Here is a 27,668-nt window from a genome sequence, read left to right on the forward strand (position 1 = left end):
AAACTAGCAATATTTATGAAAATGTTAAAGAAATCAAAAGTGCGGCAGCAGCAATTTAATGTAGTTGTTGGCAGTCAGACTTCTGCCAACAATAGTGAAAGGAACCCAGACGACAATTTTCTCTTGTAAATAAATTTTGTACCTAGGCAGCAGTTTAGTTATCTCAGTTGTTTTCTGTTAGTTTTGATTAACATAGTTACGATCGGATCAACTTACGATCGGTGAAACCGAAACGAAAACCCTCGACGGCACCCTGTACATGGAATTTTAAAAATTAATGAAATCGTCATTCCATTTAAAATGTTCCATTCGAATCCCTGGGAATCCATTAAACCGAATCCCTTAAAATGAGCCCACCAGCGGCCGTGTGGTAAAGTCGCTGAACACTGGTAGTTCCGGGTTCGGTCCGAGGTTCGAGTCCCGCGAACGGGATGGCTGCATGGTCGTTTTCATGATTTTACCCATGTGTAACGTGTATACGAGCCAGTTTTCCTTAGAACGTCCTCCACGAAGGCATCCCTTCCCTTAGGCAGATAGCCCTCGTGTGCTTTGCCATAATTAAATACACCACACAAACCTTAAAATGAATTTAACAGAAATCTAAACAGAGAAAGCGCTCTGGTGCATACTCGAAAGGATTTATTTGCTGGTCTACAGATTATAAAATCACAATGTAAAATATGTGAATATGAGTATCACTATGTGAAGATTTTATAGTAGGGAAAAAACAAAGATTTCAAATTAATATATGAGCATATACCAATTATATATTCTGTAGATAACTAGAGGTTAAAAAACAGTTTCGTGGATACATGTGATGACATAACAAAGAAGAAGAATTTAGCGGACGGTCGTAAATTAAACTTAATTTTATTTCCTTGACAACTAAACTTTAGGACGTATATTTTTCTTTACACTTCATCATTATGGATGTGATAAGCACACCACAATTTTATGCAACGGATCACATCGTTAGAAAATGGATGAAGCAGAGAAATAAGCAACACATATTAGCACGTAAAGAGGAAAACAGGCCTTTGCTTTCAGCAAAGGGGGATTAATAGAGTCGGTTTCCTTTTTTTAATTTTGAATTGCGATTGGAAAAAAAAATGAATCCGCAATTTTTCTCTGACGTAATGAAATAATGCGGATTAATTTTCAGATGACGTAATTTAGATTCATATATTGGTAGTTTTAATTCAGGAAGGGGATGTTGCCAAATTAAAATGAGGAATTAAAAAAAAAACTACTTATAAATTAAAGTTAGTACTTTTCTTTCATATTTTCACACACACATATTTATGTTATATCCTACACATATATATGCACATATTTTTATATCCTACACATATATATGCACATACATATATATGTGTAGGATATAACAAAATACAATCGACGACTTCAAAATTAACTATTCTAGATTTGGTGTTCTTTCCCCTAGATTCATCTGTTTTCAAAAATTCGAGATCGTTACGTGTTACGTAACGCTGCTCGAATAAGGTAACTAATCTAAAATTAACCAATCACAGCTTAGGGTTCTTTCTGCATATACTCGGTATAAATACAGTTCGCAAGTTAACTACGTCACCTTCCTTTCCTAGCTTACTGTCTAAAATCTCCCCGCTGCTCTGCTTGATGTTGCCCCCTTTAACCTTATCTATGTGAAAAATTATTGTACTTGTTTATGATCAAAAAGTGTATTATATACGAAGAATGATTCTAATGTGCCTAGAAATAAAGAACTTGGATTGTGTCAGCATCTTCTTATTGGCTTTCCGCGATTATCGAAATCTGTTAAAAGTTCCAGTGGCGTCTACGCACTGAAAACATACATAAAATTAAACTTTGAACATTTAACTTGGGACCGAAGAAATTAAGGACATTACGATACCGATTTTGATAAGCTTTTCAAATAAGTTAAGCACATTTGAAGACGCCGTTAAATCACTTTCACAGTTGGAGGCCTTTCCAAGTAACTGCGAGTAACCCTTTAACCACTCGTGAAAATTTAATACATGAGTTCGTTAAAGTTGTATGCCCAAATACCTTGATATGTGTGTAGTAGGAGAAAACTGTGGGGTCTGCTAGTTTGTGTAAAATAAGGAAATTGTAAAATGTAAAAATAAAAATAAAAAATCTGATGTGTACACCACATGACTTCCTTGTACGGAATATTAAATTATATGCATTTCTTGCATTTCATTTAAACTTATTGGATTGAATTAAATCTACTTCGCCGACAGCGCATAAACTACAATAGAATAAATGCATTCTTGAAAATTCACTTTAGTATTTGTTTACCAAAGCGACACTCTGGAACTAGGTTCACTTAACAGTATTATATTTCGTTCATATTATAACTCAGAATGCACAAAATTTATATCATTTAAAGAATAGAATTATCTAATCGTTGCCACATGTTCTATTGAAATATTATGATAAAGCTAGAATGATGTATAAAAGAAATTAACCAAACAAAACAAAAAAGAAACAGTTTTTAACAGACGATTGAGTATTTCTCATTCAATTCATTCAGTTCTCACTTCGCGACAAGGCAAAAATACATATAAACTCAAAATATCTATATTAAAAATTACGAAGTAAATCTTAAACACTTATTTCCTCGGAAAAATTCCAGAAAGGATTAAGCATGATTTAATTGGCAATAATAAATGAAGGCGGTATCTTTGTTGTTGTGAAGCTACGTTTCTCTAGATTGGCAACAAATCCACTAGTCTGCTGTTTCAAATGTAAACAATCAATGGACGCCATCAAAAAAAGGCTTAGCGGCACTTAAACAACTTTAAAATTGTTGATAATTCGAAACATATTGCACACAGATTTACTAAAGGCATAAAAACCTTAGACGGAAGATAAAAACAACATAATTCAATCATTTTTAAAGCAAAAAATGTACAATTTGCAAACATATACGAGTAAAGAACCTGAGATCACTGAGCCGGGTAACAGAGCGGATATATATATAAATATATTTATATACGTTTGGTGCGGCCGATTGCAACCAAAATACGAGGTGCACATCTAGATGTTATAGCAGTTCGATATACAAAATTTCAACGTTCTGAGGCTACTGGTTTTTGAGTTATGCGAGATACGTACGTACGTATATACGTTCGTACAGACGCCACAAAAAATTCTCTTCAGAATAAATTTTAAAGCAGTTTTATAATTTTTTTGAGGAAACGAGTCTTTTATTCTGTCCTTACGTACAGATAGCACGCAAAACCATCGTTAAATTGCATTCGATAACGGTCAAAATGGATATTTTCGTTGAAATATGCTGCCTGAAACTTTTCGCGATTACAATACTTCCTTTTTACTTCGTACAAGGAAGTAAAATCCATAGTTTCAATAATGCTATTACAAATGATAAAATATTACTTATAAATGTGAAAATTACTATGGTGTAAAATTTTAAGATTTATTACTATTTGTAATAATTAATGGGTACATAAAACTTTTCTAATTGTGATAATGCGTGCAAAAAGTTTTGGAAATCCTTCTCTGAAGTATTAAAGTTGTGATGTGAATCTTCCAGAAAGAAGAAATTTTTACAGATTTGACTCAAATTTTAATAGGAGTCTAAAAATGGGCAATTATTTTTAAAGAATGTAATGTTTAAAATTATTATCGAATTGAAAATTTTAAGACTTGTAAATTTTAATTGTTCAAAAGTTAATTTTATGTTTTGTATTTTCAAAATTATATCTCTCATATTTTGCTGCTGTAATGCTTTTTCTCTCAAAAAGGCCTCTCTATTGCTCCGCTTTTTTCTCCTTGAAGGGGGGGGATGTGTAAGATAAAAAATATGAAAGCAAACTTCTTTTTATTTTTATTTAATTTGGATGAGTCCTCTTTGTCTTAAAAATAGCGCTATAAGTCTTAACTGCGTCATTCAAATTAATCATGCGATCCTACATCACGGTTTAATGCAGACAGCTCTTTACCAATCACCAAAACGTAAACCAAATCCTTTTTAATTCTAACTGAAACTTTTGTTTCCCTCCTTCCTTCCTCTGAATTGATGCGTCACATTTCGCTTACGCTTCCCTCCTGGGAAGACTCTCCTACAAACGACTATGCGCTGCTATGCTTTATATAAAAATTATTGTAATAGCTTATGATCAAAAAGTATATTGCCTATCGAGAAATGATTTTGATGTCCCTAAAAATAAGGCTGGTGATTCTCCGAACTTAGTTTTGCCAACGTCGTCTTCTTGCATTCCCACTCTGTCATTAGGACTATTGAAAATTAAAAGTACCGAATGTTAAATTACGCAGTTTCCAAACAACTTAGTAAAATATTACATATATGTATATATACATAGTTTTAACTTTATTAAACTAGAATTATTTATAGAAATAATGATGCGGGAATATCGCATTCTAAATTTAATTAGTGCGAAGATTTTTTTTTAATAATTTAATTAAAATTTGAATTAAATCAGAAATTAATAGTGGCAGTTAATATTGAATTATTTGTTGTTCAATGAAATAAGACGGAATACATTACGGGGTGTTAGACCTTTTTCATTGCATCATTCAAATAATTTGGGAATACTAATTAACGTTTCTGTTCTTCTAGAACATTTGAGAGTAATTTTAAATATTTTTAGTTCAAAGGGGTAATTTGTTCTGAAGGACTAATAATTTCGTTTTGGCAGTTTGCGTTGAAAACTATAGAAGGCGTCTCACTTTTCAAATTGTTTGCCACCCAATATTATCGCCCTGTATTATATTTAAAGAAATTAAATAATAAAGAATCTGCATGAATGTATGTATGTTTCTCGCATTGTGATAAAACAACGGTATCTAGAGCCATCAAATTTTGAAAAATGAACGTTTCTACCCAAATACGGGCATCTGGAAGCCCTAATTTGAATTTGAAATTTGTTTTATTATCGATTTCATGTTTTGTAACACTTCAACTAATTTTTGATTAAAAACTAAAGATTTCAAAACGAGCAATGGCAACACTGTACGCGGGAGAAAAAACATTTTTATCTCCAGCGCGCGAGACTCTTCATCGAACATTCTAAAGATATGCTCATTTTAAAATTATTTTGCGATATTGCTGTTGAACTGAATTTTATGGTTTGAGTACGTAGTATATGATACTTAATAAATAACGGTAACGCACAAAATGTTAAAAAAATGCCCCTTTAGACGTAATTTAAAATCTGAAACCGTTCAGATTTTTTTTATAATTTTTTTATTTTTTTATTTAAATAGTACTCAAATTCTGTTCACATAAATGCTAATTTATATATATGAACATCAAATAAAAATAAACTTTTACTTGATAAAATACTGAATATTTTGCATTCATTAAACATAACATCACGTGTATTTAAATATCCAAAACAGATGTAAAAGCAAAAAAGCGCTGGCTAAAATAAAGATCAATAAAAGTAAAACTTGATTGTAGGTACATAAATAATTTTTTTGAGAAATAACAAAATACTTCGTTTAAGTGGAGATACATACTTCGCATAAATAAAAATATTTGAATGTACATTGCAACCTTTATATATATATAAAGGTTATATTTAAAGGTATATATTTGAATGTACATATACATGATTCCTAGAAATCATTAATTATCATAAAATCTTTTCGAACCATTTACAAAAACGGGGGAAATTGTGATGAAGTAATTAGTCATAAAATGAAGTAAATGTCTTTTTGACATACGCTAATAATGAAAAATATTTTGCACTGAAAGTAACCAAAAATATTAATGCACATTGGACGTAAATCACAAATAAATCATACAGAACAGATATATCTCATAAAAGAATGAAATTAAAATTTTCTTTTGTTTCAACTTCATTTATTATTAATATTTTCTACACTTTCAAATGATAATTAATTTTCGTAGCATTATTGATTTTCTAATTTTTAAAGATACAAACTAATAGTTGGACTTAAAAAAAAAACGAATTATTTAAGTCAACAGATTTTATACAGCATATTTAAATTTCAGTTTCTAGTACACAGAATGATAAAATTTAAAAGCAAAAATGCTTAGCAAAATTTCAATTCCTAGTATGCAGAATGTTTAATTCCAGGAGCAAAAGTGCGTAGTATATCTATATTATCTATGGCAGCTGCTTATGAATTTCACAAATATAACCATCAGCAATCAGTAGTTCAAAAAATTTGTAGCAAAGTGTCAGAATGATAAATTTTAACAGCAAAAGTGTGTATTAAATCTGTATTATCTATGGCAACTGCTTGTGAATTTCACAGATATAACCATTAGGAAACGGTATTTCAAAATAATTTTATTGTAGTACTATGAATTGATTATTTTTATGAATTTCACATAATTTTTTGTTAAATTTTGTGTCTTTTGGTATTTTTTGTACCCCAAAGCAGGATTTTTCGTTTTAAACCTTTGGAAACTTTTGTTGTTGATGTTCAGCCAAAATAAAGTAATAAAATACAAGAAGCCACGAATTTCTTTGCTTATTATACCTACGGGTGACTGAGCTACGTCCCCACTCGTCTTTTATCAGAAGACTGTCTCACCCCTCCCTCACAATTTATATTCCTCTAGAGTATTGACTCCATTATGGAGATCTGATATATCATCTTTTAAAGCGATGACATAAGAGTACTCTTGTGATAAACTCTTTATATCAGCCCTTGTAGTAAAGTCTTTCTTGTGTTTTCCGTGCAAGCAATTTAAATGCTTTTGACAGCTTTGAAATACTGCAGCAAGTTTAGGAAAGTCTCTAATTATGTTTTGTCTAATGATATGACGATACTTTTGGAATTAAAAAAAGTCCTAGAAAACAATGCATGAAGTTTGGAATACTTATTATGATGCGTAGTGTTTCCATAGTTACCTGGTTTCATGCTCAGTATTTAGAAACAAGAAATGCTATTTTCAAAGATTTATTGTGGAGCCGTATATTAATGCAGTTAATTGTTTAGTCCGAAATTACGGAATTTCAGTTATGGAGATACGTTTTCTAGAATTTCATGAATATTTGACAGTTTATTTCTAGACCTTATATAATATATACCATATAAACTTGTAGAGAATTCTCTCTGTTTCTCGCTTACCTTCGAAGTGTAATTGGAAAGTACGTTCATCCAGCATCGGAAGGTGCGGTATTCGAATCTTGGCAATGGTATTGCTGATTTTTCGTGTTTTCTGCTCCGACAAATATGTGATAACTCTACGAGTAGCGCTCGAACTAAAATGTAGTGGATGAGAGTTTACCAACTCCTAGCTTTGGCGACTGGTTCCCCTTTCCCCAATCGCCTTAAAAATGGGGGAGAATGTAAGGTATGTTCTCTTTCTTTACCCTATACTAGCGGTCTTCAACCTTTTGACTTCAGCGAACCATCCAAACAAAAATTGAAAAACTTTAGTAACACCACTATATTTTACAATGATTATTTTTCAGTTTCTCTATAGAAATATTAAAAAAATATTTTGCCATTTGCGCAATCTGTTGGCTATTTATATTAAATATACAGATATAAAAAATCTTAGATTAGAAATTGGTTGCTATTTTAATTATCGAAATTTAAGCTATAATATTTAATTCTAAAATTTCTGGCCTGTTTAAGAGAGATTAATTTCTTTATGCCTGTTCATACTTCACTTAGCACTAACCGTAAATTAGGATCCACTTTTAATTTTGTTCTGTACTTTTTTCTTTCTAAATATAACAGGGAGGAAAATCCTTGTTCATACAAATAAGTTGTGCAAAAAGAGAATAAAAATTCAATAGCTTTATTTGGAATGCCCTTTAAATACCTTTTTTTCGGGTTCAGCCAAAAGTTAACAAGCGCGTTATTTTTTAAATCTTCAGTTAGACTTCAATCACAGAAAATTTCTATCAATTGTTCTTTTCCTTCAAGAGAGTTTTGAATTTCAACCTTAAAAACACTTTTTTACTTATTTTGTTTCTTTGCGTACCACCGGTTTGAGAATCGCTGCCCTACACCTTCGTGGTGTAATTAGAAGTGCATCTGACTAGCAGTCGGGAGAGTCAGGAAACCATACGCTGTATTGCATTTTGAAGAAAGTATATTGTTGTGTATTTATTATGCATATTTATGCATATATCATGTTTTTACTCATATTCTATGTAGATTTAGGGCGAATTAATTTAATTAAAATAAACTTAACTTTATGTATATTCTATGTAGATTTAATACGAATATGAATTAATATATTTCTGATCTTATCACAATTTGCATAAATAATGTATTTCTGATTTTATCGCAATTGGCATTTATAACTCGCGCTGAAGAATAGCGTTACAACATCCGACAATAAGCAAGTAAATAATTCATTTAAATGATGATTCTTTCATATTTCAGGTATTTAAAGTTTCTTCATGTATTCTGAGAGACTGAGTGGACATTTCTTCTTCGTATAAAGGTATGTTTATCTATGTTTGCCTCTTAAGAGTGAAAAGTTCTTTTGAGAAGTTGTCTACAGTACTGAAAAATCTTACAGTAAAGGGAGAATCATCAAGTGGGGAAATGTTTCTAAATTTAAGGATTGTTTTTATTATTGTTATTAAGCATGTTGGCAATAGTTTCGGCTTAAAAAATGATCGTGTAAGAAATGTTTCATTTCTTGATGCATTAGAGATACGTTCACGAATTCGTTCAGGATAGTCAATGAACGCTCATGAATTCGTTCAAGATACGTTCATTGACTTGCATGAATTTATTTACATATAGTGTTTAATAGGCTTTGAATAATTTATAAAGCTTCAACTGTTAAGAAAAACGAGATTTGATAGATTGACTGATGAAAAATGGTTTGGTTTCATTAAACCACGTGTCTTTAAAGTATGATTCAGAGATAAAAGAGTTTAAAATAAGGCATTTCTGCATATCTGTTCATTATGTAAAATGAAAGAGCTAAATTAGGCGAATAAAGACCTTAACTTTTAAGTCTGCGAATTCGTCAGTTCTTCATATACTCGCGAAAGAATAAATTCGATATGTGACACCATAGTCTTTTTCAACAAAATTAATAAACGGGATGTCATTTTATTTACCTACACAAAAAACCAGTAATAATTTAAGTAAAATAAACTTAATCTTTATCTATACAAGCCTGTAATATGATGCATAATCTAGCTCACCATTTTGTACCTTAGAGCACATTCTAGAACACCAGTGAAGCGCCAGTCTCATTTCTTTTCAAGATACATTTATAAGTAGACGTAATCAATACTATCTCTAATATACAAAGGTGTATATGATAATACACATGATAGACAAAAAATATTCCAAAACATAATTTTAAGATAGAAAATTTATTGATTTTATTTTTATGGAAAATAGATAATTACAATATTACAGACAGAAGTTTATAAATTCTTTGGTTTAAGATCCGTTGGTATAAAAATTGTTTATAAAAAATGTCATTCTTAAGTCAGTGGAATATTTGGTATTGCAAATCATTGGCCATTGCTTCAGAATTAGGAGAGTATGATGATATATGTTACAAAATGCCAAGCAAGAAATCATCAAGATGTTCATCTCTAAGTCGAGATTTTGTCTTTAATTTTTGCTATATTCATTGCTGAAAACAATGACTCGTATATATAAGAGTGTGCTTTTTGTCTTATATTATGTTCTTTTTAAGAACAGAAATTTGTTTCTGTGAATTACATTCTACAAGTTATCATCTGATACATCGGATGTTAAGACAATGTCATTTCGAAGACCCAAAATTTTTAGCTCCACTTCTTCCATTCTTACTTAACATATGACATATGCAGCTGTTTAGGTTGCATTTACTTGGCAAATAAAAGAATTGATGAAAAAGGTGACGATTGTCTTGATAATATTAAACTGTTGAAACCCTTTTTCAAACTGATCTTGGAGTGGTTGAAAAGCAAATGAGGAAAATGTCAATTTCATCTTTGTCTATCGTTGTTTCATACTTGGAAAATGCACAAATGACTTCCTTTGCTGATGTGATATCGACAAAACTAGATTAAATCTAAACGATTTAATAAACCCTATCATTAAACCAGTAAGTTAATAATAATAAGACAATAAGAAAATAGTAACTGATGTTCTTGGAACTCATAAAACAAGCCAGGCTATGATGGGTGTGCCAGATACTAAATTATGCTAAGGAAAATTCTAGAGAAATTGCTGATACTGCAATTATAAGTGTCATAGCTCCCAAATATCAATATTAAATGGTAATGATTGTTAGTGGAAAATTATCACTGGGAAGGTTAAAATATTATCAAAGGGACCTTTTGCCTCTGAAACTTTAGTGTAGCTCTTTGCTGCTGCTTACCAGCTATGATTTCATGCTACTTAAAACAATCACCTTTATTAATACAAACGTATTCTCTAAGAAACAAAAGCTACTCCGTAGTATTCCCACTTCACAGAACATATGGTAAAGCTGGTGGCATGCACGACTCTTGTGGAACGATTTTAAGTCACCTGGAAGCTCGCACAGATAAATTATTAATTAATTCAACTTCTCAATTATGTGTGTGAGAAAATTAAATCCACAATCCAGCGAACGTTTGTTGGTTCAGCAATGTTTTGATTTTTGGTCTAGAGAAAACTTTTTATTTCTTGAATTAAATTTAAGAATCCTTGCAAGAAATAATACTTTGCTGAACCTACGTAATTCAGTATGAAGAATGAGATCAAGATCTTCAGATATTTTAGTAGGGCGATGTTGAAGAGGCTCTGGTCGAATAAAGTATACTATTTTCATGATGTGCCCCAAGAGGAATATTCTACCACACACAGCTTCCTAGTTGATGACACTGATACGATATAGAATTTGGAAGTGATTTATTTTTCTTGCAGAGGACAATACATCCACTAATATTACCACAGTTGCTGGTGCTAATAATTATCGTTGACAACTAGCCCAGATACATATCTATCGAGTTCGCAGAAGCTGTAAATGTATTGTAGATATACTCACTTCTTGTTCGTCCTTTTACGGGTAATATCTTCAGTAGGGTTTCTTCTTTTCATGTTGCTAAATATCATTCTCGCCATAGCTTCAAACTGTACAGTGTAGATTTGCAAATTCTAGTTAGACCTAGTCACAGATTTCCAAGTCGCACTTTAGATGAATTGGCATGCCTTTTGAAATGACAGGTATTCTGCTTATGACGGCGTTTTTCTGGCAGTTATAAATTTTATATTGCTGATATATTCTTACTCTTTTTTAGAAAATCTCTCAAGTAAGCGATCGGTGGTAATTAAAATACTTCCTTTAACAATTTAGTGTTCTTTAAATGCTTTTTCTTCTTTGCAGAACATTCGAAAACTTCTGGAAGAAACTATAGCGTATTTTTACCATAGTTTACTATAGGCCTATTGAAAATTGACTGTTGGCAAATAAGTTTGATTTTAGTTGATTTATTTCTTCCTTTTTTTAATTGATTTACGTAAATACGCCATATTAAAAGTGGGATGAACTATTAAAGTTTTATACTGATGTCTAAGAAAAGGCGCAACTTTTTCATTTTATGTTTATCATTTTTTTAACCGCTTTGCGCTTTGCGAAATAAATATTTTGATTGAAATGTTATAGAAACTCTAGAAAATGTTTAATTAAGGGATCTTCTGTCAGGTAACAAATTGTAAATATCTGTAAAAATAAATTTTTGGAATAAATTTTACAATGCTGTCCAAAAATTTCATTTTAAACTAGAAATAAGCAAATCGTTATTGAAGAACGTCTCTTGTGAAGCAATAAAATTCTACAGTGAATGTTATAATGAATCTAGCCTATTACCAGCAAAAATTTAATAACGTAGTTAATTCGCTATGGTAAATACCGCTAATTAAATGATTGGGGTTGTAATAAAAACAAAGTATTATAATATTAATTCCCTTAAATTGAATTACCTTCATAAAAATCTTTTCAGGAAAACAATATTAAATCAAAAAGGGAAAAATTCATGTATGTTCTTATCTCTCATTTTCTTTATAGAAACATAAATTTTTCTGTTCTCTACTAATTAACTACAGTTCAAATTTTGAATACATCGCACAAAGCAAAATCGACACTTTTTTACTTCGTTAATTAAAGTCGCTTTGCTAATTAAATTTGCTCTAACCAAGTGTAATACCGTATGCTTAATCCTAAAAGACAACATTGATAAACATTCTTTAACAATTTAATAGTTTTTCTTTATATTTCAAACAAATAAAAGTATTTTTTTATAAAAGTATGTATTTTTGAATTATTAACTAGTCTTGAAACTTAACAATTTTAAAGAAAAGCAAATAATTAAGTTTGTCTGCCTTCATAAAAGTTTTATTAATGAAATATTGAAAAAAATCTCTGATTATTTTAATTACGTACTTTCCTCAGCGATGTACAAATGAAATATCATGAAGCATAAGTTTTTTCTTTTATTCGGCCTGAGTAAGTTAATAATAAAGGAACACATATACATGATTATTATAATTATTTAAATTAACGATGTACTTTAATTAAGTCCGTTATTTCATTTTTCAAATTTCACGAAACATTCTTTGTCCTTCATAAAGAGTTGTTATAAAATAATACAGAAAGAGAATATAAACATTAAAATTACTTGTCAATACGTAAATAACAGCATGGTTATAGAACTAGGTTGATATTCTTGACTTAAAATTAATTGATTAGAAAAAAGTCTTTTATTTTCAGTGTCTTTAAGTGAAACAAATAAATATGCATAACTTTATTAAAAACCATTACTCAATTGAAATGCACCTAATTTTGTATATGAGTAGTTAGATGTGTAAAGAATTACTGAATTCCCGCATTTGTGCGTAAACGTAAGGACCAGCGTAAGCACAGTTCGATTCCGACGTAAGAGCAATTTTTTTTCCCTCCTTCCTGCTCGGTAAGAGATACTGAACTATAAGTGCTGTTCGAAATAAAATATCGTAGAGCATCAGGTTAATTTGAATGAACAATGTCCTCGCCGCGACTCGAACCTGGACCTCTCGAATACGCGCCGAGTCTGCTAACCGTTACTGCGCGAAGGCATGCGGAGAGGGGAGAGAAAATACATTGTTATATGATGAACTATATTTGACTATGATGGATTGCTCTATCTGCATTTTGTTCACCCTTTAATCCTCTAAACTCGAGAGGTGACTTTCGGTCACCACTTGATTTGATGCGGTAACTCGAAAGGTGACTCTCGGTCACCATTCGGTTTGAAGTAATAACTCAAGAGGTGAAAATGTTTATTTAGGTTGATTTTTCGTAATGTCGCGTCACACATGCATATAAAACAGCTGCCAATCTTTTATCTTAAATACATTTTCAGATTTATAATTATGTACGTTAGGTTGAACACGACATTTGTGACAACATGACTATTATTTAAAATGTTACCGAGCCCAGTAAGCACGGAATATCATGAAAGAATCAGTCCAAGTGAAGAGGAGTTTGATATTTCGTTACTGAAAAACGAAATTACGCCTATGTGCAGAATATTGCAACTGGCTTTTTAGGAGATCATATCGCCAAATCTTGGATGGGGAGAATCATCATTCACCACGCTTTTAGTTCGGGCGCCACCGCAGAGACGTTAGGATTTTCTTGGAAGCAAAAGAAGTGAGAAATGAGCAACGCTTTTGCCGGGAATCGAACCTCTGGAGAACGCGCCCAGCGTGCAGACCACCACACCACGAAGGCATGCTGGGAAGCGGTTGTACTGGACAGGATGCTCGGCGCGTATTCGAGAAGTCCATGGTTTGAGTCCCGGCTAGGTCATTGCTCATTTTTCATCTCTCCTGCTTTCAAAAAATACTTGATGTCTCTACAGCTTTATAAAATATGTAATTATAATAAAAATTAAAAGAAGCTCTTTTAATAGAGTTAATAATACGCATCAAGAGTACCTATGTTACGATACTACCCGATATTCCGTACTATTACGATATTCACAATAACAATAACCCGTCCCCTAAACCAGGATAGTGGTTAGTGACCATAGATCACAGTCTTCTAATAGTCACTAACCACCAGTCACTAACCAGCGACCATAGTCACTAACCACGATTAGGAGACTGTGACTACCGTACGGAAGGACCCTGGGTCGAATGATGGAGAAGGCATGGGTATTTGCAAATGTATAGTGTGTATGCGGCACGGGGGCACTAAAAATATGCGGCGAGCCGAAAGTCGTCTCGAGAAGTCGATGGTAAGGCAAGAGGAATTCAGATTCCTCCTCCAGGGATGCTCTGTCTCAAAATTGAGCGCGAAATTAGTAAAGTCGTACTGTCACGTGTACAATCCCCAACGCTCTTGCCAACGACAGGCGCATTCTTGACTCCTTGCCGCAATAACTTTCGTGGGCTTGCTCTGATTTCAGAAAAACATAATTAGTGACAACAATAACCAAAAGCTTAGACGTCAAAAGCTACACACAATTGGAGTCGGCAAAAATATTGCTAAATTAGTAACATTTTACGAGCCTCAGTCAGTATCAACTTTTAAAATATGCTGCTTGTCATTCACCTTGCCTAACCTTATTGTATGAATGAGTATCGAGACGAATGTGGAGGAATAGGATATGATTAATCTTAAAACTACTCGTACTAATAAAATTTATTAACTGCTAAAATATCTAGTAAGAAAATTTCAAAATTGTTACAATAAATTAAAAGAAATACATTGATTTCAGAAATGTTTTATACAAAATTTAGGCCTAGATAACTTAGGTCTATATGATCGACTGCAAGGGAAATTTGAGACACTGATCGAAAGTAGTTAACTCTTTGTTGCATACAAATATTCTAGAGAAGTTAAAAGAAAATGTTTGCATTTTTCTACTTAAAATAACCTTAGTAATAAAAAAAAAATTTATTCAAAATTTGTTTTAAATAATTGCCACAGTTTGTTCATTACAGTGGACAGTATGCATATACGTACATGCATACGAATTCCCAACGATTTACGGTCATTGCATCCGAAGTCATTTCCTGCCTTGTTTGCAGTAATCATTACCATCTTCTAAATGGTAAATCTGCAACTGACATGTACATACAGATCCCCCAAAATACCTTCATTTCGTCGATTGTGATTGAATTCATTTTGCTACGATTTTGTAAGCTGTGCCTATCGAATTCAAATGCGAAATGTTCTAGAAATTCCTCGCCAAACATAAACATTTCCGGTGGTGTTTTGGCTTGATAAGCAGTCCATTTGGGCTTCAATTCACTCTTTTCGGTTGATATTTACTTTTTTCCACAATTTTCTCAAACAGACATTTAAAATAAAATGTCTAAAATGACTAATTATGAATAAAAAAATGGCAGTATAAGAAAATGTAAGCAATATTATATGATGTTTACTATGAGAAATTGTACTAACTTGGAAACAGAAGTAGCAGCCATTTTCCAAATAGCAATGCTTTACTTAGTGCTGCTATACAGCCATCTATGAGCGACAGATGAAAGTTCTAATAATATAGAATGAAAAACACAGGAATGGAATCTGTTAAGGCATTTACAGAAGAATAAACAAATTTAAACTTTTGTCTACTAGAGTAGACAGGATGCAACAGAGGGTTAAGTTACCTGTAAGCGCCATCTTGGAATGCATAGTGTTGAGCGGAACCAAGGCATGGATTCTACTTTCAGAGAAGGTTTAGCTATATATGTATTTTAACACTAAAAAGACTGAAACTTAGTATATATGCCTATATTGCCCAAAAGCACTCAAAATGACTGCATTGTGAAAGAATAACTAGCGTGTAAAGAAATTTGTTTCAAATTAATTTTTAATATTTTTATATTATTTACAGTTATATAACAAGTTATTAGTAAATATTAACAATACAAAAATTACTTTACTTGGACAAAAAAAATAATTTATGCGTTATTATTTGTACATTTTCTGCAAATGAAAGGTGAAATCTTTTTATGTGTACATTTTCCACAACTTTTGACATTTTTCACATATATTATTTGTTTTGTTGTTGTGGCAAAGTCAATACTTGACAAATTGTGCGTTTGGTAGAATGGGTTGCATTTGATGATGATGCAGTTGATCTTTGTGAGTCTTCATGTTCTGATGACTCTTTCTGTCTTGCAACTCTGTATTCGGTGGAAAGCTGTTCTGATAATTAAAACAAGAACTCTTTTCGTTGTATTTGTATTCCTGTCGTCTCTTTGTAAAGGATACAAGCATTTATAGGAACCAAACCTAAAATATTGAAAAATATTTGGAGGGGCCATCTACGAGAACTATCTTTTACTGTATATTTTCTGGCCATTTGATCCGTCCTATCAACTCCAATTCTTGTGCTGTTATAAAATTGAATTGATTCCGGTAACATTTTTTTTTATTTTTTCATCAATTTTCACAAACTTATGCTTAGAACTTAGAACAGCTACTCTTTCATTTGGTTTGCTTTTATATATTGTAAGAACACAATTCTCTGATTTATACAGCAGAGTGGAAAAACGAGGCATGTCATCCGTCCGTTTGTTTGGCTGATTTGGGTATTTCTCTTTTGTTTCCTTTAATAGTACCAACTAGAGTTGTTTTTTTGGCCAATAATTTTGTCGCGAATGACATAGTAGTGGAAAAGTTATCGGTCGTTATATTTATCCACAGCTTGTATATGGCTCGACAAGTTTTAGAACAACGTTTTCCCTGAGATTCGAATAACAAGTACTAATTTAGGTTATTGAGAAACTGCAACTTATCATGTATACGTCCAAATCGACAATTTATCATGTACTTGTAGGTTATCGTGTGAGGGTAATCGAAGAGAAATAAAAACTGTTATTTCAATACAGAACCGAGCTGGTCATATAAGAGATTTACTCAATTCAATAATAAGAGTCATTCGATTATTTAAAATTTCTCCAAAGCAGTCAAAATGACTGGTTTTGGGCAATATAGGTATCACACATATATATATATACCGGAAATGAAAGAAGGGGGTAACTACAATTATTAATAAACACATATATAATACAACAATTTTATTATATTAATACAACATATAACAATATGTTGTACAAAAAGCCACAAAATTCTAAGAAATTGTGACCTTACATACATAATTGTTTTCTAATTGAAATTCAAAAGTAGTCAAATTGACTTCCTTTCGCAATCTAGTGTTAACCTTTTTCATGGGAATAGCATCGTTCGTATCCCTGTGGATAACATTCTTCCCTGTATAACGTTCTCGGTGATGAGTTAAATGCCCAACTTCTCTAGTTAAACTCCAATGGGTACCAACATTTGCTACAAATTTATGAAAACGTGCCTGGACATCAAAGGAAAAAAAAATCTGATGTGTGCACCACATGACTTCCTTGTATGGAATATTAACTTATACGCATTTTTTCTTGCATTTCATTTAAACTTATTGGATTGAATTAAATCTACTTCGCCGACAGCGCATAAACTACAACAGAATAAATGCATTCTTGAAAATTCACTCTATTTGTTTACCATAGCGACACTCTGGCGCTAGGTTCACTTAACAGTATTATATTTCGTTCATATTATAACTCAGAATGCACAAAATTTATATCATTTGAAGAATTATCTAATCGTTGCCACATGTTCTATTCAAATACTATAATAAAGCTAGAACAATGTATAAAAGAAATTAAGCAAACAAAACAAAAAAGAAACAGTTTTTCACAGACGATTCAGTATTCCTCATTCAATTAATTCAGTTCTCACTTCGCGACAAGGCAAAAATACATAAAAACTCAAAATATCTGTATTAAAAATTACGAAGTAAATCTTAAACACTTATTTCCTCGAAAAAATTCCAGACAGGATTAAGCATGATTTAATTGGCAATAATAAATGAAGGCGTTATCTTTGTTGTTGCGAAGCTCTCTAGATTGGTAACAAATCCACTATCCTGCTGTTTCAAATGTAAACAAGCAATCGCCGCAATCAAAAAAATTATTAGGCATAGAGCACTTAAACAACTTTAAAATTGTTGATAATTCTAAAATTATTGCTTAGAGATTTACTAAAGCATAAAAATCTTAACCGGAAGATAAGAACAACATAATTCAATCATTTTTAAAGCAAAAAATGTACAATTTACAAACATATAAGAGTAAAGAAACTGAGATCACTGAGCCAAGTAACATAATGGATAGTTATATAAATATATTTATATACGTTTGGTTCGGCCGATTGCAACCAAAATACGAGGTGCACATCTACATGTTATAGCAGTCCTATATACCAAATTTCAACGTTCTGAGGCTACTCGTTTGAGTTATGCGGGATACGTACGTACATACGTTCGTACAGACGCCACGAAAAATTCTCTTCAGAATTCATTTTAAAGCAGTTTTATAATTTTTTTGGAGGAAAAGTCTTTTATTCTTTCCTTACGTACAGATGTCACACAAAAACATTGTGAAATTGCATTCGATAGCGGTCAAAATGAATATTTTTATTGAAATATGCTGCTTGAAACTTTTCGCGATTACAATACTTCCTTTTTACTTCCTACAAGGAAGTAAAAAAACTAGTACAATTAAATTACTTATCATTTACAATTTTTATTAAAAAAGTAATTAAAACAGAAATATAAATAAAAATACATAAAGTAATCAGAATCAATGTAATAAAAAAGACTTAAAACCAAATGTTTTTCAATAACATCATTAGTGACGTTTTAATAATACTTTTAAAATTTATTCGCGTTATCCGGAATAAAAGAGGAAATTTTATTCAAAATTTTAGATTCAAATTTTTCTGGTTGTAATTTATATTTTCTAAAATATAGAAAAGGCACAATTCTAAGTGTTAATTGATTAAACACATAGTAAATAATTTGTCTACTTTTGCTTGAAAGAACTCCTAATTCCTAGGCATGTTTTCTTCTTTACCCCCGAAATCTAAAACAAAATAAAACGGGATAAAAAAACAGTACTGTATGGGTTCACATTTTCTCACTCTAAATAAATTATATTTTATGATCCCAAAAAACAAAAACCTTTCCATCGCATTAACTTCTTTACTCGAGGGGGTGTATGAATTATTTCTTCGAATTTTCGAATGCAAAAGTTTGCGCGTCGACTACGCATGCGAGAAATCCTCGTGAAAGGTTTTGAACGAAATATCCTGAAATCGGATTCATGAAGACAGCAGTATGCTTTTTATGCAATTTGTGGCTACGACCGGAGAAAGAATTTGTCATATAAAATTGCTTCCATTTCAGAAATTTAAGAGAGACATTTCTTTTTGTTTTAAAAGAATTACAAATAGAAGTCCGACACAGATTAAAACTTTTGAATTTCAGCATATTTTGCTTCCTTTACAATCCTTTTTAATGTTTCCTTGAAATAACTACTAAAATCTAAATATTCTAATTAATATTCGTAAACTAAATTATAAACTCATAAACTAAAAACATGTAATTGTAAACTAAATTCTAAACTCATAAACTAAAAAACTTGTAATTGTAAACTAAATTTTAAACACAGTATTCCTAAAACCTAGCAGACAATTATTTCTCTACTTCATTCAGAATTCAGAAATGACTTGTGTTTTGTGATTAATTCGTATTTTTGATTGAAAGACTGTCAGAAATGACTTTGTAATTTGTGATTAATTTGTATTTTTGTAATTAATTATTAAAAGCTAAGTATTCTAACTAATCTAACTAATATTCGTAAACTGAATTCTAAACTCGTAAATTAATATTCGTAAATTCGTAAACTAAAAAACTCGTAAAATAAATTTTAAACTCAATATTTGTAAAACCAGGCAGGCAATTTTTTCTCTACTGCATTCAAAAATGACTTTGTATTTTATGATTAATTTTTGATTAATGTCTTTTTAATGTGATTAATTTTTGTTTTTGTTTGAGAATTTCATGAGCAGCCACTCTACAGAACGTGTGACTGTTTGGCGTGCATTGTCCAAAATAGGCATCACTGGACCATGATTTTTTGAGAACATTTCCTTGGACGCCTTATCTCCTTACGAGGCGATTGTCAGTGGCCAGCGCGCTCGCCTGATTTAGCCACGTGTGATTTCTTTTTGTGAGGCTATGCTATCTGAAATCTCTAATGTGCAAAGACTCTGGCTTAACTTAAGAACAATATTCAAGCTGCTATCGACAACATACCCGTTGATAGGCTGGTAAAAGTGTAAAGAAACTTCAAAACTCAACTATCTCAATGCATTGAACAGAACGGAGGCCACCTTAATGATATTATTTTTAAACCGTAATAAAAAATACTTTAAGTGTCTCTCTATAACTTGGAAAAAAATTACACTGATATCGCTTATACTATTTATGTTATTCATTTTTAAAATAATAATATGATTTTGGCATTCTTCCAATGATAAGTGCTGATAATTGTCTATTTTCCAAATAACGGGGACATATTCACATTCTTAATAAGCCTCAAATCAACTGTTTTCAGATCTCATTGTACTTTGCGTCACTTAGGTCCCTTCTGTATTTGCGTCACTTAGGTTTCTTCTGTATTCCGGCGTTCCCAGAAGTACTAAAACGGTCTTTGCAAGTTTTTCCAACGATCACCAAAGTTTAGCTTTTCTTGAATTAAGTCAGTTTCCGGAAGGACATTCAAAGCAGATAACACCACTTTAAATATCTTGGATTTATAGTCCTGCGATCGCTTGATGGTCAATGTCTTAGAGTCCAGATAAGGTTCAATCCGTGTTATTTGTGTTAAAAATTTCTCCAGTGCTGGAATAAGTGCTCCTAAACATCTCTTTAAATATGTTTCATAGATTTAATTCTTGTTTCCTAACATCTTCAACATGAGACGCAGAGGTAAGACTAAGTAACTACTTCATATTCTCAGAAGAAATGAACCCTTGAAACAGTTCATTTCGTTGACCAAGCGATAAAACTCTCTCCAGTTCTTTATTACCTAGCATAAAAGTTGGTTGTATAATTGGTATGGATTTCAAGCAGTTGTTCATCTGCTGGCTATAAACCTCGTAAGTATCGCAAGGAAAGATTTTGCTGAGAAATCTAAAACAAATTCCAAATGTATTGCCGTAGCAGTAAAGCAAATGAAGACACACGTAAACCAAATCCACAAAAGACTTTAAAGAGCATTTACACTTATATTTTTGAAAGTTCTGTACTCGTTATATAAAAGAAAATGCACAAAAAATTTGACTTCCGTATCGAAACTTGATTGAGATATATATTTTAAATTGAGCAACAAGACAGATAGATTTATTATAATGCATTAAAACATACGCTGATGAAAGATTAAATATAGAGAAACTTCTCGTGTGAATTGTCAGAGCGGATAATTTATAAAGGAAAGACAACAGAAGGGGAAACAGAAGGACAGCAAGAGGAAAGACAACAGAAGGAAATGAAAAACGTCCACTCACATTCAAAACATTTTGCTTTTAAAAAAGCCATCTGTTGGTCGAATTAATTTATAGCTCTCCGCTACGCTGCCAGCCTTCGTCTGGCTTTTAAATTTACCGTAAAAATGTCTAAAGGAACCAAACATCAAATTTAAGAACTGCACAAAATTTTACTCTGCAGAACAACTTTATGAAAAAAAAGTCAACAAAAAATTTATATTAAAAAATTACAATGAAATAAGCAATATCCCTTAGTACAAATATTAATTATCCTAATAAATAAATTATACAAAATCTTAAAAATTCAAATTGTGTAAAGAAAGTTAAGAACATTTTTTCCTAAAAACTAATCATGCAAAATGTTTTATATAATTAAGGGAAGTTGGAACCCCAAAACCTTCAAAAAATTGTGATTTCGGATTTTTGCATTTTCAAATTCTCTACACTTTTATCTTTCTAAAAATACCATTCTTTAATCTCTGTAAAAATTAGAAATGTAAAAAAATCTAGTTTTAATTTGTCATCTACTGCTTTGATCAATGAGGATTTTTACATAAAAACGCGTTTTTCTCCAAACGTGATTTTTTTATACTCGATGTACCTTTCCTCAGGAACTACTCCTCACAGGTATCTAAACATTTTATGTCTTATTTATTAGGTTCCCTAATATTTACTGAAATGAGCTTTTTGTAATAAACTCAGAAATAAATTTTTTCTTAATTTTTTTGTTTGAGAAAAGTGCTAAATTTTACTACAGCTAACAAAATATTCTGTAATTTACTCTAAAATTCAAAATGCTTCAAAAGCTCATTTCAGTATAATCAGATAGGTATACTTTAAGTACAGAAAAAATTTCAAGCTTGTATCTACAGCACATTTTGAGAAAAGGTACATCGAAACTGGCCAATTTAACATTGTCGGTATAGGGGTTTCTGATACCCCTTAAAACATAATATAAAAAAATTACAATGAAATAGCAATACATCTCATATTTTCGAGAGAAAACAGGCAGAAGCTCAATATCCAAAGCAATGATGAAAAACTGTTGCCAAAACCACATTTCTAAAAGAATGAAACTATCATCAGAACGCCAATAAACGATCAAAATATGGCTTTGTGGATGACATAATTCAAAATATACAAACCTCTTTACCATTAGCTAATAAAAAGAGAGGAAAAAGGAAATTCTTTCTGCTGTGCCTCACGAGACACATGCGCGTCAGGATAAGAAGATTGCGATGTGCATGTTGCGTGTCAAAAAATCAAAAGAAAATAAACAGCATTTTATCTCATATTTTCAGCAGTCAGCAGTCCACTATACATTGAATGAAAAAATGCTGCCCAAACCACATTTCTAAAAGAATGAAGCTATTCAAAACGATGTGATTTCATCAAAAAAGATAAAATAAAAATCTGATTCGAATTTTGAAAACCTCGCTTCGAGCTGCACTTGCTCTTGTCTAGATGCACCTATGTAGCAAATTTCGTAGCCCTGGGTTTATTAGCTTACGCGCAGCACGAATCAAGGACATACAGACAGATTCTTTCTTTTAATTTATGTAGAGATTTAAATGGTGGACGCTTTATTTAATAGCCATTAGGCCTGCGATACTACAACGCCAAGTGGTAGTCATTTCATGATGGAAGCATCTAAACAGGTGGCCACAGTTCCCTCCTATGAAGGGACGAACAGTTACAGCCATGTCTTCCCTGGTATTCGGACCTGTGCCTATCGCCACCCCCAGTCAGGGTCACTAAACACTACGACGGCTGGGCGGCGTTGATTTTATATTTTCAAAGGGCAAGTGGGCCAGTGAATATAATTATGTAAACCGAAGTTACTAAAATAGTCTCTTTCGAAGATCCAAGATATGCAATTTTTTGAATAATTGTCTTGCAACATGTTTAAAAAGCAGAAAGCAATTAATATTTCGATAGCAAATGCTGTCGTTTGCTAAGAAATTTCTGCACAGAGCCTTAGGCTTAAAATCTTAACCTATCGTGAGCATAACGGGATAGTGGTTAGCGTCGCTGACTGCCGTGCCGAAGGACACTGGTTCGAATCCCGGAGAAGGCATGAATGCTTGTAAATGTAGTGTCGGTGCGACAAGACGGCACTCTAAATATGCGGTGAGCCGAAGGTCCTCTTGAGTGGTTTGGTGGAAGAGGAGGAGTGTGGGAGACCCTCGGATCCGTCCCCCCGGGGTGCTCCCCATAAAAATTGGGGGGAGCAGAACTGAGCTAAATCGCACTGTCACCTGTAAGGTGCTCAAGACTGTTGCCAACGTATGCGCTTGCTCTGACGTTACAAGACAAGTGAGATAAGTCACAACACATACATGCAAACATAACGGGATTTCCTACCGGCAGCGTATATATAAATGGCACGGATGATTACTAACTATTGCGTATTTTATAAACATAGATAATAAAGGCTATACTCCTTCTTTCCAGTAAATATACAGATGCTGTTCCCACATTGACGATTTTCATTGTAATTACAGAAATATTTGATCTTACATTTTTACATTTTTAATGTTTTATTCGATAACCCTTATTGTTTAGTATCTTTATGCACCGCAATCCAAGGCAATAAAGCCTTTTGTAGTATCGGAAGGGTTATTTTATCCTTTTGCTTTCGAACAGTTTTCCAAAGTCTAAGAAGGTTGTAGGTCGACGTTTGGACAACCCACTTTTTAAAAGTCCAAAAGCGCAAACATACATTTGTGATACGTCAGGATATTTAGTAGGGTTATGAGTGCAGACTATGGCCTTGATTCCTATTTCTTGTTCCATTATTTACAGGAAATTAAGAGTAGATTTTGACGTGTCGCAGCTTGCTTTGTTTTGATGCAGTTCTAATGATTGATGGCACTGTGTATAAGAAGAATCTATTTCATATTATAAGTTATTTCTCCCACATCCTAGCAGGCCTTCGTGGTGTAGTGGTCAGCACACTCGGCGCGTACTGGACAGGTTCATGGTTCGAGCCCCAGCGAAAGCAATTCTCCTTTTTCCTCGCTCCTACTTAGAAATAACCTAATGTCTTTACAATATTTGGGCCCACCAGCGGCCGAGCGGTAAAGTCGCTGAACACTGGTAGTTCGGTTCGAGGTTCGAATCCCGCGAACGGGCTGGCTGCATGGGCGTTTTCGTGGTTTTTCCCATGTATAACGTGTATACGAGCGAGTTTCCCTTAGTAAGTCCTCCACGAAGGCATCCCTTCCCTTAGGCAAATAGTCCTCGAGGCTTTGCCATAATCACACACACACATTGTACAGTATTTGAAAATTGGGTATAATATATGTTTTTGGTAATATATGGAGCTGATCTCAAACTGTTTCTTCACTCTATTCATTTTAATTTGCCGTTGTCTGAAAAACCAACAACAATCATAAATCCCTTAAAAAAACTTTCTTTTGATTTCTTGAACCATGTTTTAAGAATTTTTCCTTCTCTTTGATGATAATAAATGGATATCTCTTTATTGCAGTTATTTAGAGTACATCCAAGATTCGTTTACTGCGAAAATATTTTTCCGTTTTCGTCTGGGTATATCTTATTGTATATTAATTGTCCTAATAAATAAATTAACCATTTTCCCATTGCCTTCTCTCAACAAACGTAGTGGTGATTTCGAACAGTCAGCAGTCCAGTATGCAAAGCATTGAATGAAAAACTGTTGCCAAAACCACATTTCTGTAAGTATGAAACTAATCGAAATGATGCTATTTTATCAAAAAATGAAAATTAATAAAAGTCTGATTTCAATTTCAAAACAAATCTCTTCGAGGTGCCCCGGCTCATGTCTAAATTAACCTATGTACCAGATTTCAAAGCCCTAGGTCTGTTAGCTTACGCGCAGCACGAACGAACAGTCTTTCTTTTATTATATGTAGAGATTTCCTATTTCGTAAAACTGTAAGGAATTATTCGTTAACAAACTCAACGATTTCAAAGCGATCAATGGTAACACTATGCGGAAAAGAAATTTATCTCCAGCGCCGTGTATCGGAAGTTCTAAAGTACGAGTAATTGTGTGTTTTTCTGTTTTTAAATATTTTGTGAAAATAAAGAAAGGTAACACACAAAACGTTATAAAATAATCCTTTCGGGCGTAATGTAAAATCTGAAAGGGGCCAGACTTTCTTTTTTTTTTTTCCAAATATTTGTTGTCAAACTTTTGTTGCCATACTAAATACAACACAAAAGTCGATTATAGAAATCATTACTTCTACTTTTTACTTATTTTCCATAATAATATGCTTCAGATTAAACAAAAAGTCATATTTACTGTTCAATATTTAAGACATAACTTAATATAAGGTAAAATTGTGACAGCACTAGTATTATTTCGAAAATAATTTAGCAAAATTCGTCGCAATAAATAAATCATCTTTGATAATAAATATATAATTGATACCATAAGTAATCATTGATAAGGAAGCAATAGTATAAGGCAAATTTTAAATGGCTTCCAAGAGTATACTTATAACCTTATGTTAAAGCATGGAATTATCATCCCTTATATAATTCCGTAATAAATTATTTAAAACTTTCTAATCACCATATAAAAGAAAAAAGCATAACTATTACTAGAAATTATGATATCGCATCCCATTTTCTAACTTATATACTAATAAATATGATTGAAAATTCGCACCAAACTTTAAGTCAAGTACATTACTTTTCTTCCGCGAATATTCTTTAGAATACTCTCGAAATACTTATTTAGTAATTATGAAATAATTAACTCTTCATTGCATAAGTGAAGAAAGTAATTTTTCTTTAAGAAAATGAAGATTACATGAATATGAGAGCTTCTTTAAGCTGTTGAATAATCTTTTGTGAGATTTAAGCGAGTTTATAAAACTTTTCTTTTGGATATACTCATATATATGCGGGCAATATATCCCAAACATTTACTTACTGGATTAAATATTCATAGATATTTTGCTTTTATTACTTGAGTAATGACCTTAACTCTTTCTGGTTTTAATGTATCGTCTCAGTTTTATGTGTTGGCTGAGGCATTTCAGTTAATATTTAAACAGAAGGGCTTTTGTGGAAGTTTTATGAAATCTTAAACTGCATTGAAATACTAAGTCCTTATAATAAAAGTTTAAGATTTAAAAAATAGTCTAGAGGAAATGCTAAAGCCTCGAATGCACTTCTACGTTATGGAATAAAAGTAACTTGGTAAGAAGCAGATCAGCTAATTGAATGACTTTTAATGAAGTGTGTGCAAGATAAAATACTAACAAGCAGCACTAAACGTTTTGCAGATTATGCCAATGAATTAGATATAATACCTAAGTACATAATATTATATTTCGCAATATTTTAACCTAAATGGACGCTAGCCCAGAAGTTCTATTAGTCTCGAGAGGGCATTTTGCTTTGAACCACTACAAACGACTGAATCACTTTTCAAATTTTTTCCATCAAATATTATCGCCCTGTTTTATATTTAAAGAATCTAAATAATGAAGAATCTGCATGAATGTATGTATGTTTCTCGCATTGTGAAAAAACCAAAGGTACCTAAAGTCACCAAATTTTGAATAATATAGACCTCCACCCGAACATGAACAACTGGGAGCCCGAATTCGGAATCTGTTTTATTGTATATTTGATATTTTATAAAACTTTAACAAATTTTTATTAAAAATCTCAACGATTTCAAAGAGAGGAGTGGCAACACTGTACGAAAAAAAAATAATTATCGCCAACGCGCAAGACTGTCTATCGGATGCTCTAAAGATGTGCTCTTTTTGAATTCTTTTAGCCCAAACTGGCGTTAGCGCAAATGCTGTAGAAACGTGTATATGTCTGTCAATCATAAAAACGCCCGTTTGGACGTAATGAAATCTAAAAGCTTTCACAATTTATTTATTTGTTTATTTATTTATTTTTAGTCTTTTCCCCTGGAAGATAAGAGAGATGCTGTAAAACACTAGCATTTTAGAAATAGAAAGCCGCAGCCTATTGATGCAGAACTTGTAGAATAGGGGAATATTTCGCAAGTACTGGGCGATTCTTAATTTATTTTGTGCACCTAATTCGTATCGAAATCTTAAAAAGTTCTCGAACCTTTCTACTCTTGGGTCCTCCGCATAATAATAACACTAAGGGAAACTCTTCAGGAGAATCTTTTTTCTCTCCTAAAGAAGATAGAACTTCGTCTTATCGTCGTCGAAATTGATAGAGCTTTATTCAAAATCTAGTCCAAAACAAATTTGCTCTTTTATCTGATTTTAAATTTTACATTTATTAGTGCTATCTGTAACTAATATTTGTAAAA

The 27,668-nt window shown here is 32.1% G+C and overlaps 1 long non-coding RNA gene across 1 annotated transcript in view; it reads left to right on the plus strand.

Annotated features, from left to right (window-relative positions):
- The window catches only part of LOC146996977 (uncharacterized), a 108,325-nt gene that overhangs the window by 66,439 nt on the left and 14,218 nt on the right, over positions 1 to 27,668 (plus strand). The window contains exon 2 of the long non-coding RNA XR_015041511.1: positions 8,371 to 8,431. This is a non-coding gene — a long non-coding RNA (uncharacterized LOC146996977). The remainder of the gene's footprint in view (positions 1 to 8,370; positions 8,432 to 27,668) is intronic.

This window comes from Stegodyphus dumicola, chromosome 6 (genome assembly GCF_044657685.1).
Source record: "Stegodyphus dumicola isolate Sdum_Otavi_A_Nest chromosome 6, ASM4465768v1".
In the NCBI taxonomy this organism is placed as follows: domain Eukaryota; kingdom Metazoa; phylum Arthropoda; class Arachnida; order Araneae; family Eresidae; genus Stegodyphus; species Stegodyphus dumicola.